Source organism: Myotis brandtii, unplaced genomic scaffold (assembly GCF_000412655.1).
Source record: "Myotis brandtii unplaced genomic scaffold, ASM41265v1 scaffold112, whole genome shotgun sequence".
Classification (NCBI taxonomy): Eukaryota; Metazoa; Chordata; class Mammalia; order Chiroptera; family Vespertilionidae; genus Myotis; species Myotis brandtii.
Genome location: NW_005353838.1, coordinates 13,039,621 through 13,057,377, shown reverse-complemented (window position 1 = coordinate 13,057,377; position 17,757 = coordinate 13,039,621). Strand labels below are relative to the sequence as shown.

General features: G+C 36.5%; 2 long non-coding RNA genes across 3 annotated transcripts in view; one reads left to right on the top strand and one right to left on the bottom strand.

Annotated features, from left to right (window-relative positions):
• The window catches only part of LOC102256129, a 62,964-nt gene that overhangs the window by 29,855 nt on the left and 15,352 nt on the right, over positions 1-17,757 (top strand). For both annotated transcript variants that reach the window (XR_001363792.1, XR_001363793.1), the window contains one exon: positions 16,687-16,734. This is a non-coding gene — a long non-coding RNA (uncharacterized LOC102256129). The remainder of the gene's footprint in view (positions 1-16,686; positions 16,735-17,757) is intronic.
• The window catches only part of LOC102255933, a 54,142-nt gene that overhangs the window by 29,927 nt on the left and 6,458 nt on the right, over positions 1-17,757 (bottom strand). The window lies entirely within an intron of this gene.

The following is a 17,757-nucleotide window of genomic DNA, read 5'->3' as shown; positions in this document are numbered from 1 at the left end:
AGTTAGAAACATCGATGAGAGAGAAACATCGATTAGCTGCCTCCTGCACATCTCCTACTGGGGATGTGCCCGCAACCCAGGTACATGCCCTTGACCGGAATCGAACCTGGGACCCTTCAGTCCGCAGGCCGACGCTCTATCCACTGAGCCAAACCGGTTTCAGCGGCTCCTCTAGTATTTTATAAGTAAGGAAACATAGAAAGATAAGTAGCTTTCCTACAGATAGCCAGTTAATAAGAACATAACCAGGATTTGAACCTGGGCAGTCTGACTCCAGAGCACTTATAAGTTCTATACTACATTTCACTTTCTTTCCTAACTTCTAGAGTCTGGATGAAATAGTTGGATTGAGTGGACAGTTCCATTCTGTAGCATAAGAATATTGTATTTGAGGATCTTCATTTTCATATATTTTCAGAAAGTCTCCTGAGGCAGTACTTTTGCTTTCTATTTAGAATAAATTTAAACTAAATCATTTAGGTTAAAAAAGGATTGTATTTATCACTATGAACTTCCCTCTTAGAACTGCTATATCCCATAAACTTTGCTTTGTTCCAATTCCATTTTCATTTGTCTCAAGGTATTTTTTTGTTTTGTTTCTCTTGATTTCTTCTTTGACCCACTGGTTGTTCAGTAGATAATTCCTTCTCAAAATGTGTATTTTATTTCAATTGGAGGAGCAATATCAAATAGCATAATTATAGTTTTCTTGCCTTAACCCATAAGTCTTTCTCTTAGACCTTAATACATAAATACATGAAATTCTTGCTTCACTTCCAATCTGACCTTGATACTAAATGCTCTCATTTAAGATATCACCTCCTTAGGGTCCCAAGGCATCCTAGTGTGTCTAGGAGGCCCATAAGCTCACTCAGACAGAAAGTCAAACCCCTCTGTTTTCTGCCCTTCTATTCCTTTTGTTACTGTATTTTTTCTAAAAATCTATTTCCAAAGTTGTTTCTTATTTCTGTTTGCAGAGAAAGATTATTTCCCAACAGACCTGCAGATAGGAGATTAGACAAACTATGCTAAGATCAAAACTCTCCTTCCATTAAAATGATCAGTTCTAAATAATCCTTTTTCTTTTTCAAAACAGCAGTTTAACTTTTCTTGAAGAGATCAGATAGTTGGGGGTGAACCTTGAATGTAAAGGGTTTAGACTTCATTCTGTAGTCATTGGAGAACTACTGATGATCTAAGTAAGGTGCAAAATGCTTTCCAAAGATTCCGCTGGCAGATGTCGGGGGATTTACTAGTAGAAGGGAGTTAGAAAATTGAGACTGAGGCTAGTAGACTGTTGCAATATTGCAGATGCAGGTGTTCTCACTTTGGGAGGGGCAGAGAGAATGCAGAGGGATGCTTCTGAAAATAATGTGAAGCAGGAATCCATGCAATGTTTGACAGAATGTAGGCATCCAGGGGAATGGAGTAAGGAAGAAGCCATGGGTTCCTCTGTTTTAAGGCTGGGTGACCAAAGAAAGGATGATATAACATAGATGGGGGAGAGCTAATTTCGGCAGCAGGCATAGAAAGTGGTTTAGGGAGCTGGATGAGAGAAAAAGAAGAGGATGAGTAATTTCGCTACTTATGTTTCATATAATGGCAGTACAACTGCATCTTATATTTTACATACAAGGGCAAAATTCTTTGAGTTGAAAATTAATATATTCTGCGGACTGAAAAGTCTTATTCCTGAATTCTGTTTCTTCTAAGTAATTTCTAAATTATAAAAAACATGAGTCATTAACTTCTAAAAAATAGGCCATCTAATTTAGTCCTATGAAAACCTGAGAGTGCCTGTTAAATCCAGCAAGTACTGAGATATATCACAACACTTCTTTATAGAAATTACATACTTTAAAAAAATCCCTCAAATACTCCCGTGGCCCTAAAATAGCCCATTCATAGTAAGTGCTCTATCTATTGAATGAATGAATGAATGAATGAGAATATAGCCAGTGGCAGTTAGTTAAAAACTAATAAAAAATAAATATACTAACTTTGGAGCTGTCCAGATATTAGTGAAAATTCTTCAAGAAAACCCTAAAAGAATGAGATCCAATACAGAAGAGCAAATGGTCTAGGAATATATCTTGTATTACAACTAAATTACAGTATGGAGAGAAGAATGAGATAAATAAGAAATTGCAAAGTATAAAGAGTGGACTATGATGGTAAATCCAATAAAAGACCTAGGAGTGAGAGATCTAAAAAAAGTTGCTGATTATGTGTGCATTCTAGTGAAAAAGCCAGTAAGTGGGAGAGGGTAGAAATTGTGCTAACATAACAAAACTGGATATATGGGTAAAGACACTGTTGTACAGTTGGGTTTTTGGCATTTGTCCCATACCCACAATTTACAGCATTGGTTTGGTTCACAAATACAGGTAATTGCAGATCAGCCCTTACCTTCATTCTGCACCCTGACAATATATAAAGTTTGCTTAAATTCTCAGTGCAGCTGACCATGCATTATTGTGCCAATCACAATTCAGGAACCTTTCTTTATTTGCCAGGTATTGTTTGAGTGTGAAAAAATAAAATCAAGTGACGCAAGTAGCTTTTCTGTGGCTGTATTGTTTGCCGAAGCTATGATTGGATAAGTTCCAGTAATACTTGTAGGATAGGCCCAGGCGTAAATAAAAAAGCAATGTGTAGCTTGAAAGAAAGCTGTAGAAGTATTACAGGATTTTATAGCTTTAATAAAGACCTTAGAGACCAGAGCCTAGACCAGTGATGGCGAACCTATGACACGCGTGTCAGAGGTGACACGCGAACTCATTTTTTTGGTTGATTTTTCTTTGTTAAATGGCATTTAAATATATAAAATAAATATCAAAAATATAAGTCTTTGTTTTACTATGGTTGCAAAGATCAAAAAATGTCTATATGTGACACGGCACCAGAGTTAAGTTAGGGTTTTTCAAAATGCTGACACGCCGAGCTCAAAAGGTTCGCCATCACTGGCCTAGACCCTCCTTTACACTGAAAAAAATTTAAGGCCAAAGTAGGTCAGATGACCCACCCAAGCTCACCAAACTAGTTATTGGCAGAGCTAGAACCAGGAGGCAAATGTAATTCTTGTTCCCAGAACCCTCCTTATTTTATAAGCCATATGGCCTTCATGCTAATTCACAGAAATTACAGGTGCCAGTAGTTTTAGCTCTGGTATATTCTAAAAACATCATATATATATATATATATGGCAATTTAGTTACAACTTGCAAGTCCCTTTAGTGTCTGAGACATTTTGGAATTAACTTTTTCTACTATTCCAAACTGAGTCATGATAAGCAAAATTTTAATCAAATCTTTAATATCAAATGTTTAAAACAAATTAGTTCAGTTGAACAGCTTCCCAGATCTTATCTGCCTGTTGTTTAGTTTCACAGGTTAGAAACTAGAAAACACTTTACCTTTCTCATGAGGACTTTGAAAGGGTTTTAATGATTAATACAGTTTACATTTAAAAACTAATACCTTTTAAAATACACATCATTTTATAGTAAGACACTATAAGGAACATTAGATCAAGTTCTGTCAGGGAATGCTAGTTAACATTTTCTCTCTCTCTCTGCCTCTTTGTCTCTGTACATGACAAGTGAAATAATTCCCCCAATACATTAAAACATGTAACAATTTTTTAACTGATCTCTCTAAACCATGGCATTCACTGTGTTATCCTATGTAAAGAGGCTATTGCTCACGGTAGGAACAATATCTGATATGGGTTTGTTTGGTTTTTATCAGTATTTACAGTTTAGATTTCATTTTATTTTTTACAAGACCTTTTATATCAGTTCAAACTAACATTTAACACCACCTTAGCAAAACAGCCCAATGTTGTTCCAGTACACCCCCCAATACACACAGACCCCCACACATCACCTACATACCCACTCCCCGCCCCACACACACACACATTCTACAGGCCTTTTACAAATATTAGAAGCCTGCAGACAAAACAAAAGGGTCACCCTATACTCATTATATTATTGAGGATTCATCTCTTTGGTCTATCTGAACAGAGAAACCAGCATAAGTATTATAATCCAGTGACAGAGAAGGCATTTTAGAATAAGATCTAATTTATTTTCCAATGATTTTTTAAAACTCTTGAGGCTTTCTGCAGTTTATTGCTTAAATGGCTTTGAAGTTATGCAAGCGAAGAAAACACACGAAGGTGTCTAAACTAGCCAGGTAGGTTCTAGCAGATACCATACTTGAAGAGTCTCAGGAAGGCCATGGGAGGTAGACACAGGCTGGGAGGGGTAAAAAGTTGTTATACTTTAGGCTGGATTCCAGGGAAATCAGGTAAGGCCAAGTGTAGCTGGCAAGTGCCATCGTTCTAGATAACCAAGGTTCCCAGAGTCCAGGAAGTCAGAGCAAGTTGGAAAGAAAGGTTCTGGAGAACAGGTGACACTTTGTTCTTCCTTCGGTGTGTGGCCTTGACAGGTCCCTGACTGGTGACTGCTACCAGAAAGAGGTCAGAAGTCCTTCTGGAAAGTCGGCCTCTGGCTGAGGCCAAGGAACCCGGATCACTTAGAGCACAGGGCTTTGCCATGTTAGATCTCAAATTACTGAGGTACCTATTTCAAACTACACTGTTAGCCTTGAAAGGAAGTTACTGACTATAGGTACATTTCATACTCTTGATATGCCAATTAAAGCTAAGGAAATTTAAATTTCTGATACAGATAACTATGAGGGAATAGAAATAATAAAACGACAGTAGTTGGTAGGTAAGTCCATCATTTGACAAGCTGTGTGTTCTTAGGCAGGTTATATAACCTCATAGATTCTCATTTTCTTCACCTATAACAGATTTCATGCTATACAATATACAAAATACTAATCAAAATAAAATACTAATCCCTGGGCCATGGTCAGTATATGATATAATTACATTATTTTACATATTCTTTTGTTAGTCAACAAAAATTACTAATGGCCTACCATGGGCCATTCCAGATTCTTGATTATGGACACAGGTCAGTGAGCCAGTGAGATGTCCTTGTCCCCAGGGAGCTTGCTCTCTTACACACTTCCTCTGTTTATGGATTCCAATTACCCACTTTCTTCTTCACGGAGTAATACCATATTAGAGAACATGGTTAGGAGATAAGGAAACCCTCAAATAGTTATAATGATAATGAACCACGGTGTTGATCACTTAAAATATCTCGCCTCATTACAAATTATGGCAAATGGGATCACAATAGATTAAACTCACTACTTCAAGTTATCCAAAACTATTAAATACAGTATTAAACCTGAGCAATTCACATACATGTATCTGTAATATTTGTTCAAACAAACTGATTCATTTTACTTAGAATTGCTTTACTGCATCTTGTATACCTCGATGGCATCTCCTTTACTCTCAAGTCTTTGACTTCTTCGCCTCCGAAATACAAACACAAGCTGAAACATGACCTCTTAAAAAATTAAAAGCCATATCGACACATAGAATGTAATTTTTTCTTATTCACATGCTTCATTTTGTTGATTATGACTTTTCAATATCACTGAACCACAAAAGTAAATTTAGTTAGGGCTTCAGTATTTTTTGTTTAAAAGACTAAAGATTGAGCTTCAACTCTCAATTGCCATGAGGCTAAGGAGATGAGGTTTTAGGAGAATTCCGTCCAAAGTGCATACAAGAAGAGCAAGGGCACTAAAGAGAAGAGGATGTGAAGCCACCAATGAGAAGGGAGGGACTCAGCTGAAGGCGGCATCTAGTCAGCCCGCTGCTAGGTTTTGCTCAGCAAGAGATAATGCTGCTCATTTCCCCCAGTACAGAGCAGTGCAACAAGGAATGGGATGAAGTTGATCCTTCAGTACACAGATGAAGGAAACTTGACAGCTTTCCAGGCCTTTCTGAGAAGGGCTTCAATCTCATGATTGCATAACGTTTGTTTGAAGTATTTAGATATCCACAGTCAACAAACTTGACAGCTTTCCAGGCCTTTCTGAGAAGGGCTTTAATCTCATGATTGCATAACGTATCAGTATTTGTTTGAAGTATTTAGATATCCACAGTCAAGTAATTATTGTAGTACATCCAAAGACAAATGTGTTGTATTGCTCATCCTTTTAGATCACCCATAAGGTTATACCTCTCCTTTAGATAAGATCATTGATACGTGATTACATGCTAAATTTTCTGTATCTTTAAAAGGTATATAGGCAACAGTGCTTGGCATACACACACATATATATGTACACCCACAGAGTATGACTCTTGGACCAGAGCAAGAGGGGGCTCTGTCACGGACCTTATGCTTAGAGAATCTCTCTGACTATAGACCTATGCCCAAGATAAAGAATCCAGAAACTGAAGGACTGTGCCCACCCAGAACCTGAGTCATGCCCCCCTTTTTTATGCCTCTCTGGTGATCAGGAATCCCTGAAATCCCCATCCAACTGGCCATGAGTCTGCTTTATCTTCTTCCCTGATTCTGTTCCCAGGCATTTATTATTCTAACAGTATGGCCTGAGGGATGCCCAAACCAGCAGGTGTTTGCAAGGGGTCTGATGCAGATGTGTGAATAGATGTGGCCACAGGCATAGTCTTGAGACCTCTTTACCTTGTGGGATGGAGCTGGGGATGGGAAGAGAAAGGGGCTAGGCTGTGGGATTTGGAGCAGGCTCTACTAATATCCTCACTTTTCAAACATGAAGCACCAAGATATCAAAGGACTTTGTATTTGAATTTTGCCTGAAGGTGTACTTTTTAAGGTAGGAGGATGGAGGAAACTTCATTTGAAGATATTTACCATGATTGATACCTTGGTATATTGTATGTGGGCCTTTATTGATACTTTTTCTGGTCCCACAAATGTTAGGAAAGGGACAATATGTGTGTAGTAAGTAGAGTTAGTTTGCCTAGCATTTCTGGTATATGAATTTCTAAGAGAATGGCAAAAAAAATCTTTAAATTTTATAAGGTGTGCTTCAGACTGATTTCATACTGAGTCCACATTACTTTGGATTGCTTTTCCTAACATGTCTCAGCAAAACATTAGACAACCTGGTTAAACAAAGCCTAATTCCCACACAGCTCCACCTTCCTTACTTGGCAAAGATTTAATCTGGTAACACCCTTTAAAGACCATTATTCTAACCACATTTAAAAGAAATAGCCATTACAATTCAATACAATGTTCTGTTTTGTTTTAAGTTTAATTCTATTTCTGACCACAGGGCAGGTAAAACCAAAGAAAAATATCCCTAGAAGAATAGCATACTTTAAACTTTTCTTCTCACTCATCCTCTCCTATTTATTTTTAACCAAAGCCATACAAACTAAACAAATAAAACTAAAAAACACACACAACAAAATAGAAACATGGTTAAACCCCATGGGGTCATTCTAATATTGATTTCCCTAATACTTCCAAGCCACAATAATAATACACTAGTAAATATTTATTGAGAATCCTCTATAGCCATAGGTTATGCTCCTGGGTGTTGGCAGTTAAGGGATGTATGTACAAGACAGTGTGGAAAACAAGACATAAGAAATGCCAGGCAAGTGAAAAAAGTTTCAATGTAAGGGCGGGGGCAGGAAGGATTATTTTATTTTAGGCAGTGTGTAGGAATTAAATATATTTGGCAAAAGGCAAGAGGGCATTCCATAATTGCATTTTAATTTAGTTCAGAGCCTTCTGGAATATTCCAAGTTTAAGTATTGAAGGTGTTAAAGCATCTTTCCTTCACATATCCAGGACACTTAAGATTTGCCAACTGCCTAAGGTAATCTGACATAAAGATCACAAACATGGGCAGGGAGAAATAGACAAAGGTTGGGCATTGATTTTCAGGGCATTATTTCTGAAAAGTGATGACTTTTTAAGAAAAGTGATGGCTGTAAAATGCATTGAAAATTTTATCTTCTCTTTGGATATTGATATTCAGTGGAAATATAGTATATAGGAAACATCTGATTTTCTAACATTAACTCCAGTGAGTCATTGAATCACCACAGCCATATATGGATAAGTGATGAACTGACCCCATGATACATACACACCTGGTGATTCATAGCTGAGGACACTCAAGGTAGGCTATTCATAAGCCATTCAGATTCCTCAACATACAGCATCTTTGGAGTAAGTCAGCCCAGTGGAGTTGACTGCATTCTGTATTGTCAGAATACAAGTATGGGCATCATAAATTCCTTAGACCTGACTATCTTTCATTATGTTAACCATTGTGAAGTCCCTGGTGAAAGTTCTGAACCACAAATGTAGTCCACAAATTATGATTTGAGAAATATCACCATAGGCATTCAATTAAATTTGTTGAATTAGATTGAAGTCACAACATCAGAAATAATGCTTCAGCAATAAAGCAAAATGTAATGTAAAAAATAGTTTTTTGTTTTTATATTAGTTTTAAATTTATCTCATTTTGAAACATTTTCTAAACTGAATCTTTTTAGGTATGGTACTATGTATAATCCATTATGGCAAAATATTTTTAGAAAAGAAACTGTGATAAAATTGGGAGGTGTACAGAAATTAAGCTGTTGGCATTAGAAGTACAGAGGGAGAGGGAAAATTTGAGCTGAGCCAAACATATTCCACCTTAGGTCATTGTACTTGCTATTCCCACTACATAGATAGTTCCCTGCAACTCTAAATAAATGTTGACTTAGTCAAAGAGTTCTCTGACCATTCTATATAAACTGGTAATCCCTTTCTGCATCAGTCTCTATCCTCATACTCTGCTTTAATTTTCTTAGCATGTATCAATACCTCACATATTGTACATTTATTTGTGTACTTTTTTTTGCTTCTTCTCTCTAGAACATGTTCCTTGAGGACACGGTCTATGTTTTCTTCATTACTATATTCCCAGCATTATATCTATAGCACATAATAGGTACTCAATAAATTTTTCTTGAGGAAATAAATGGACGAATTTTTAGCTCTATGTAGGTCAATGTTAATTACTTATAATAGTTGCCACCCATTTTTACCTGAAATATAGTAAATGCTATCTTTGCTTTGGAGAAGAGAAATACAACTGAACATCTGAGATAGTCAACAGAACAAAACTCACAAAATATTCAGAAGCGTAAAGAGATGTATAGTGTACACAAATGTACAGAACCAAATACTGATATCTGAAGCCTTTCAGAGGTGAATTTGCTTACTAAGACAGTGATAGGCAGCTAACATAACAGGTTTATAGTATAGTTGAAAAATCACATGCAATTTCAACAAATGATGCTGGATATCTACATGAAAAAGAATGAAGTTAGACTGATTTCATTCCATATACAAAAATTAATCTAAAATTAATTCTAGAACTAAAAATAAAAGCTAAAGTTATAAAACTCTTAAAAGAAAACATAAAGTAAACCTTTGTGTCCTTGGGTTAGGCAATGCTTTCTTGGCTATGACTCTCAAAGAATAAGCCACAAAAGAAAAAACAGACAAATTGGACTTTCTCAAATTTAAAGTTGTTATTCTTCAAAAGAAACCAACAAAACAGTGAAGAGACAAAGCACAGAATGGGAGAAAATATTTGCAAGTTATGAATCTGACAAACAACTTATACCCAGAACATATAAAGAACTCTTACAACTCAATAATAAAAAGATGACACAATTAAAAATGGGCAAATGATGTAAGTAGATATTTCTCCAGAGAAGATATATAAATAGCCAATAAGCACATGAAAAGATAATCAACATCATTAGTCATTAGGAAAAGGAAAATCAAAAGTATAATGAGAAACCACTTCACACCCACTAGGATGGCAATAACAAGTGTTGGCAAAGATGTGGAGAAATTGGAACTCTCACACATTATCGGTGGGAGTATGAACTGGTGTAGCCATTTTAGAAACAGTTTGGCAGTTTCTCAATATGTTAAACAGAATTTTCATATGACCCAGCAATTCCACAAAGAGGTATATACCCAAGAGAATTGAAAACATATGTTCACACAAAAATGTGTACATTAATGTTCAAAGCAGTGTTATTCATAAAAGACAAAAAGTGGAAACAACCCAAATGTCCATCAACTGATAAATGGATAAAAAATGATGGTGAATCCATGTAATTAAATATCACTTGGAAATAAAAAGGAGTGAAGTATTACAATACATGCTACAACATAGATGAATCTTGAAAACAGTACGCTAGGTAAAGGAGGCCAGTAGTAAAAGGTCACATATTGTATGACTTCATTTATATGAAAGGTCCGGAATAGGCAAATCTATAGAGCCAGAAAATAGATGATTTGTTACCTAAAGTTAGGTTGGGGTAGCAGAGTAAGAATGGGGAATGACTACTGATATGTACAGGCTGCTGAGAATGTTTGAAAATTAGATAGTGGTGACAGTTGCACAAGTCCGAGTTTTACTAAAAATTACTCAGTGGTACACTTTAAATGGGTAAATTTTACATGTAAATAATATCTGAATAAAGCTATTTTTAAAAATGCACATGGATGATTCAAGTAAGTAACTAACCACAGCTGGACAGGAAATATTAGCATTGGTGCACTGAATTGTGCTACATAACAAGTTATCCAGAGTAGCACAAAACCCTCTCCTGCCGACTATACAGAGGCAATAGAATTCTTCCCTTCAGGGCCAGTTCTATTCCTAGGCCAAGCAAGAGCCTGGGGTTTTAGAGATTTTCAAAAGCCCATTTGCTCAAATTTCCTCAGCTTGAGGCCTCAGGGTCTGCAATGACTTTCCTAGGACATCCTGTGGCATAAGTCATAAAGGACCTAATTAAAATAGAAACACTGTATGTGGAAATGCATAGTACATTAACTTATTAACACCCATAAGAATAAGCTTATGAACTTACTTAGCCAGGCATTTCAGTAAGGCCCTAAAGGGATGAAATGTTAATTAAAACTAAAGGAAAGAGGGAAAGATTTGGTACCTGGCACAGTGCCCAAAGCACTGATTTTAGTAGTAAAATCTGAAAAATAGAAAATGTGAGATGGCTCTAAAGACTAATTTTTTTATAGGTCATAATTTACCCATCTTGCCTTACCTTTCCTGCCATGTAAATCTCTGGCCATATAGGCTAGATGTATATGATTTGACTCTTTTGTTCTTTAAGCTTTAAGGCACGTGGTAAATCTGGGATTTTAAATCATAATCCTTGGCAGCACAAAGTCACTGAACTGTTTTTAAGAAATGGAGTCTCATGATCTGGTGTTTTAGAAATATCATTGTGGTTACAGCATGGAGAACAGATTTGTGGAACAAGACTAGATGTAGGGAGATAGTATAAGGACCAACAGCTCATCAAAATGGTATGAAGATTACTCCAAAGTGAAAATATCTGCAGAAAGAGATCTGCTCTGAACTTCCCGTATCTGACTAAAGCAGGACTTTATGAGAGTTAGGGAGGTGACTGGCCTTGGGCACTGGGACATTCCAAAAAACTGTGTCAACAAGCCTCTTCAGAACCTCCCATCCTTTGAGCCCTGACCCCATACCCTTCATTGAGCTGGTATAGTAACCCTATTCCTCCACTGTTCAGGGAATTACTTCTTATGGGGTGCCCCTAAATGAATGTGAAAATAGACTTTTCTCCTGTTAATCTATTTTCAATTACTTTGAAGGCCCCAAGGCACTCAGACCTAAGTCAGTAGAGGCTAAATTTTCCTCCCAGCAGTAGGTTAGGAGGCTGTTATACTAACCCTGGTGAAAAGGCAGTGCTGGTTTGGATTAGGGTAGCAGCAGAGAGAAGGAAGATGTATCAAGTAAAATCACCCAGGACTTGGAATTTGGATATGGTTAGCAGGGATTAAGGAAACATGGGAATGAATCCCAGATCTCTGTCCAGGGCCCTTCAAAACCTAATACTCTGTTGGCTGAATGGCCTTCAAAATGTAAAATGTACTACAAAATCGTGTGTGTGTGTGTGTGTGTGTGTGTGTGTGTGTGTGTGTGTGTGTGTAGGTGGTGGGGCGGGCAGATAACTCCAAAGCAAGCAACAGAAGTCCTCATGAAAAAAAAAAATGCCTTGTTTAGCAAAAACATCTTGGCGAGCCATCTTTGATTCTGCATTTGGAACGTGTCTAAAATGAGCTAAAAATTGGACAAAAAAATATTGCTTGCATAATAAGGTAAGAACAGTGTTTTGCTCCAGCCAGAGATGGATGCTTCAAGTGTTCCAAGACCAGGAAAAGCAGTGGGGCCTAACAGGAGGCAGGGAAGATGGTCCAGCAAGACATCAGGAGCTCAGTCCTGAGCAAAGTGTGCCTAGTGGCAAGTACTACCAATGAACAGGATGGCCGATGTTCACTTTGCCATTACTTGCCCTGCTGTGCTGTAATATAGTGTCCTCGTATTCCAGAATATACACCCAAATATTTAACCCAACTGCTTGGTGTGAATGTGTTTCAGGGAAATAAATAAAAACATGTGTTTTATAGTTGGGTCCATGCAGAATGGACAAAAGAGGGCGGCTGTAAGAGGAAGGACGTGGGAGATATAATTCAACAGCAGTGGGAACTGAGAACAAAGAGTAAAGAGGGAGGACAAGCCTCCTGACATTCACCACGTCTACTGGGAAGTGGGGTGGAAGATGGGAAGTAGCAGCAGGGAAACAAGAAAGTTATTTTTCATGTTCTATGAGACTCAGTGTAGGGGCAAAAGCAGGGCATTTCTGGCCAGATATTGTAGGACAAGGCAGTTCTGAGCAAACTGGATGACTAGGGCCACCAGGCAGCTGATGCATGAGTAAACACCTAAATGAGAATCTTTTAAACTATCTTTTCAGAAATCTAACTTCTGAATTTCCCCATTCTTTTTCTTCATTTCTATGCAAAAAATGTAAGCACTTCTCTACTTGGGAATGTAGGTTATCTCAGATACACACCCAGTATTCAGAGTATTAAAATTGCTATTATCTGTATCATGTCTGAGATGTCCCGATTAGGGGGAAGAGCTGAGTGTTGGAACACAGGACAATAATACTGCCTGGAAAAGAAAATAATACTGTACAATTTTTAATATTATGACTTCTTAATGCTCAGCAAGGTATAGGTTTTTCTTAATTAAGACTCTTGAACTAATGAAAATGTCTAAATTCTAGTATTAAAAAACTATACATTCTTACCTGGAATATCTAATAAGCAGTAAAATATATTGTGAAGAAAAATATATTGGAATGTCTTATCTAATTTTTTAAAGTTTGTTGTCTTATTGTTTGAATTATTCCCCAAAGAGACCTCCTAGAAGCAGAGCAGTTTAAAAGATAAATGATTGTACCTGAAAATTATCCTCATGGGCTAACCTTTTAAAAATTATGTCTTTCATTTGTGATTTTCACAGACATTATTGTATTTGCAATGTTATTGGCTCTATGGTTACCACCAGTAATTCTAATGAAAAATTAGATCGTTTCTTTCCTCCTGTTGAGATCAATGTGATCTGTAGTATTCTCTTAAATTTCAAATAAGACTTAATAGAATATACCATAAAAACAAACTGGAAAATGAGTGGCTTTTTTAAGTTTAAAGTTGCAGATGCTTGGTTTAGATTATCCTCTGAATTTGTGTATTCTACCAGGAAAAGGTATAAACCTATTTACATTATGTTGATTTTATACCTTGGATATGATTTTTTTAACTTTGCATAAATCAGGTTTTTATAGATTCTGTGGAAATTTTAAAATTAAATGTACTTTTTCAGTTGTGATAGAAAAATACAAACATGAGCATTGTAATTAGCTACCAGCTCTTCTTGCAACTCTTATCTGTCCAAGCACAATTATTCGCAAAGGTCCGTGGTGTCAGTGAGCTAACCCAAACCTGTCAGCACTGCCCTACTAAGCAGGTGACAATTGAAATGCAATTGAAAGATTTAACTTGTCACTAAGGCTGATTCTAACATCATCTAATAGACAAGATATGCCCCTTGATCTTTCCCAGGAAACCAAGTCGACAGTGGCAATTTGGTATAAATTTAGTAGCCTTTCCACCTACAACTTTAAAGTAAAGCTCACATCTTTAAGATTTTCATTGGCAGATATTTTTTGCAATAGCTTTACAAAATGGGAAGTGGACAAATGTTTTTGTTTTTAGACATAAAAATTCAGGAAATGAAACATAACCAGTCCTTTTATATTAGCTCCTTTTCCCAGTCTGTTAATTTCACGGTCTAACCAAAATTTGATATTTCATTATCCGAGCTCTCCAATGGTTTTCTCATATCAACGTTATCTCTAGAATTTGAGGAAATCTCAAGTATAGCAATAAAATATTCTCCTCCTTTCTCTACCCTCAAAGCCATAGGTAAGGAGTTGGACTCTAAGAGAAAATATTCTTTTTGTTTGTGTATGGAATGGAATCATTAAAAGTAAATCTTTAGCAATATTTTCTCCCTGAGTATTTTGAAATTTGGGGGGTGGATTTCAATGAAGAAGTTTTAGAAAGAAATATTGGGCATTTGCAGGAGTGAGCACGTTTATCACAAAAATATGGGAGAAAAAAATGAAAAGTTATATTTTATTAATTAGAAGGAAGACATCAAAACTAATGTTAATTTTAGTTAGCTGTTATTTCCTAAGAAACTAGCACATGATATTATGAAGCATTTTATTCTAAAATAAAACAGGTTCCAAGTCTTGAAACTGGTCAAAAATGGAAAAAATAAGGTTGTAGCTTAGGTTCTCTCTCCCTTTCAAATACATAAGCTTTGTGTACAACTTTACCCAAATAATTAAAATAGCTAATAAAGTTTTAAGTCACCAATTTCAGTCGTTTGTAGCATTTGTGGCAGTGGGAGAACTGAGAAAAAATTCCTAACGTGTTTCCCTCCCACTGTCTTTTCTTCATAATAAAGGTCACAATTTTGCTTTATAATAGATTGGATTATAGACCGTAGGGACTAAAAGTGACTCTTTCAGTTATCTAGACTCAATTTCTTGTTTTATACAGAAGAGGAAATTGAAACCCAGAGAATTTAAATGACTTTTCCAAGTTCACAAAGCTAAAAATAAAAAATAAAAAATAAATGGGAGAAGAGCTAGAAAATATAGAGCAGGGATGTTTTCTATGTTACTTATTTTTTTGTGATTGTTAGTTCAAATATGTTGGTCCTATAAGAGATGAATTCAGGTAAACCAACTGAAAATACTTGTACTTGTTGTTTCTCAATATAATAAGGATAGAAGACAAAATCTAGAGCATAGGAAAGAAAAGAGGAACTGACCCACAGAACAAGTGAGATACAACATAACATGCTTTGGTTTTAAAGCCTCTGGGCCAAAATCACACTTATGATCTTGGTAACCAGAAAGAATCTTGTTCCTGGAATGCCTGTAGAGACCTGAATTAGTCATAAGCTTCTTAGGAAAGAATTCATCCTTTGTTTGATATTGCTATGATTCTTGATCAGAAAGGCAAGCAACCCTCTTTTATTGTTATGGGCCTAGTCATACTGCAATTGCCTGTATAACAAATCCCTTGGAAACCTTTGACAAAAGAACCACCTATTTTGAATGACTTTCGAATACATTAGAATAAGATGATCTCATGAGGTCTCTCCCTGCTCTATCATTCTTTCCTTCTAGGTGCCAACACAACAAATCTCACATGCTTGTTTCAGAGAATTAGAATAGCCAGCCAGCCATGCTAGAATTTCTAATGGTAGGCTTATTTCACTGAGGAAATAACCATAGAAATTATTCCAAAGTATTGCCAGAATCATTATTCTAAACAGTTTAAATAAGGAAGACTCAAAGGCCAATATCCAGCACAAAACAAGTCCAATGAAGTCATGGCTTTGGTCCAAATATTTGGACCATTTGATACCTAAAGTGATAAGACTGCCTCTGGTTTTCCTCAATCCTCAACCCTCCTCATGTCCACACATGTCAATCTGTTCCTGCCTGTAGCTGGAGGATAAAAATTCCTTTCTAATCTACTTTCACAGGTAGGAGACTGACCAAAAGCTCCATTCGGTTCTTATTTAAAGCTTTTCTTTTAGCTAAAAGATAAGAAAGAAGCAGTCTAATTTTGAAGTCTCTAGGAACAACTTTAGATTGATATTATATTAAAATACAACTCCGGCCCTCCGGTCCAGTTTAAGAACCCATTGTGGCCCTCGAGTCAAAAAGTTTGCCCACCCCTGCTCTAGGAGCAACTTTAGATTGATATTATATTAAAATACAATATTCAAAAGAATATCTGGCATCTTCTTGACATTCCAGAGGCATACTTGAAATAAGTGATGCCAAAAGGAGCTAAAAATGGTAAAGGAAATTACAGAAGTGTTTGACTATCATCCAAAAGATTCTAACAGAGGAAAATTTCCCTCCTCCCCACAACCATCTTAGGGCTTTGTACTGAAGAATGCTAAAGATTTTAACTAGCTGGCAAAATACATAGCAGGTGGCAAAATATTTTGCACTTGTTAGGTGAACCTTTTCTTTTTACACCATTTTATAAGCAAAAACAGTAATTGAAAAAAACAAAAAAATCAGGAATAATTTCTATATAATAGAATTCATTCTGTGTGGAAAAACAGCAAGGTTCTGCCACCTTTTATGACAAAGAGCAACTCTTCAATGCTCAAATTTAATTCTCTGGCCTCCCCTGTTTCTCCCTGCCCCAGTGAAATACTGTGAACCACTCGTCGCATTTATTGTTATGAATCAACATGAAATTTGACAACACTTTTCCTTCCTCATTTCAGATGTGACTCATGGTTTAATCCCCCAAGGACCAGAAGCTCTACTTCAAAGTAAGGAAACAAAAGAAGCACCTTTCATTGAAGCTGCTTTACCCAGAGAACTCTAATAGTTATTATCCACTGACTTCTTAAGTACACATTGTAAAGCTAAGTGCTTGAAGTGTCCTCTCCTCTGCTTTCCCTGGGGGAAACCAATGGAGAAAAGCTGGAGAGGTAACCTGACTGATAAATCCTAGACTTGAAGTGTATCAGCGGTGCTATTTAACCACCCATTATCTCTAGGATGCTATTGGATTTTAGTGTGGGGAGCATCTTATTTCATTTTCAAGATTTTGGATCATCTTCCCTCCAGACCCCTCTGACTTTGCACACAGAAAGTAATAGATCTGAGCTATTTCTTGAAAAGCCTTTTGAATTTAAAACTTGACCCATTTTCTGCTGTTTGATAAACCACTACCCCACCTTCCCAGTCTCTCTCAGAAAGTGCTGTAGGGCTCAGTTCACTGCGGAAATCTTAAATTGTCTAGAAAAGCCTGTGGTCTTTCAAACAGGATTCAAATTAGAAGGAACAAAAAGAATGTGACACTCAAAGTAAAATTCGACTTACCCTTACTTGAAAAGAGGAAAAAATAAATAAAAAGTTGAAGCCCCTTTATTTTTCTAAATCCTAGAACTATCTAGTCCTAAGAGAAACTGTTTCTTGGTGTAGAAGATGAGGAGAGTTGAAGTTAAACAATGATCCTTTTTCCATTTCTTAAAAAAAAAAAAAAAAAAAAAAAAGGCCAGCAGAAGCAAATGCTCTGTTGGACAAATTGTTTCAGCAGATGTTCATTATCCCAGGGAGAAAACAGCTCCTACTTTGCAGCTTAACACTTGCACATTTAGAAACTTTAATATTTTTAACTTGAAATGGCCCATGTGGCATGAGTGAGATGTAAATAGTATAATCATTTATATGAACAAATGAACAAATGAGCAAGTGGTTGCATTTTATATTAAGTCCACAGAACGCTGGCACTGTTGTTATATCATTAAATGATGACGGAGCAATTGTTGCCCATCTGAGCTTCATGA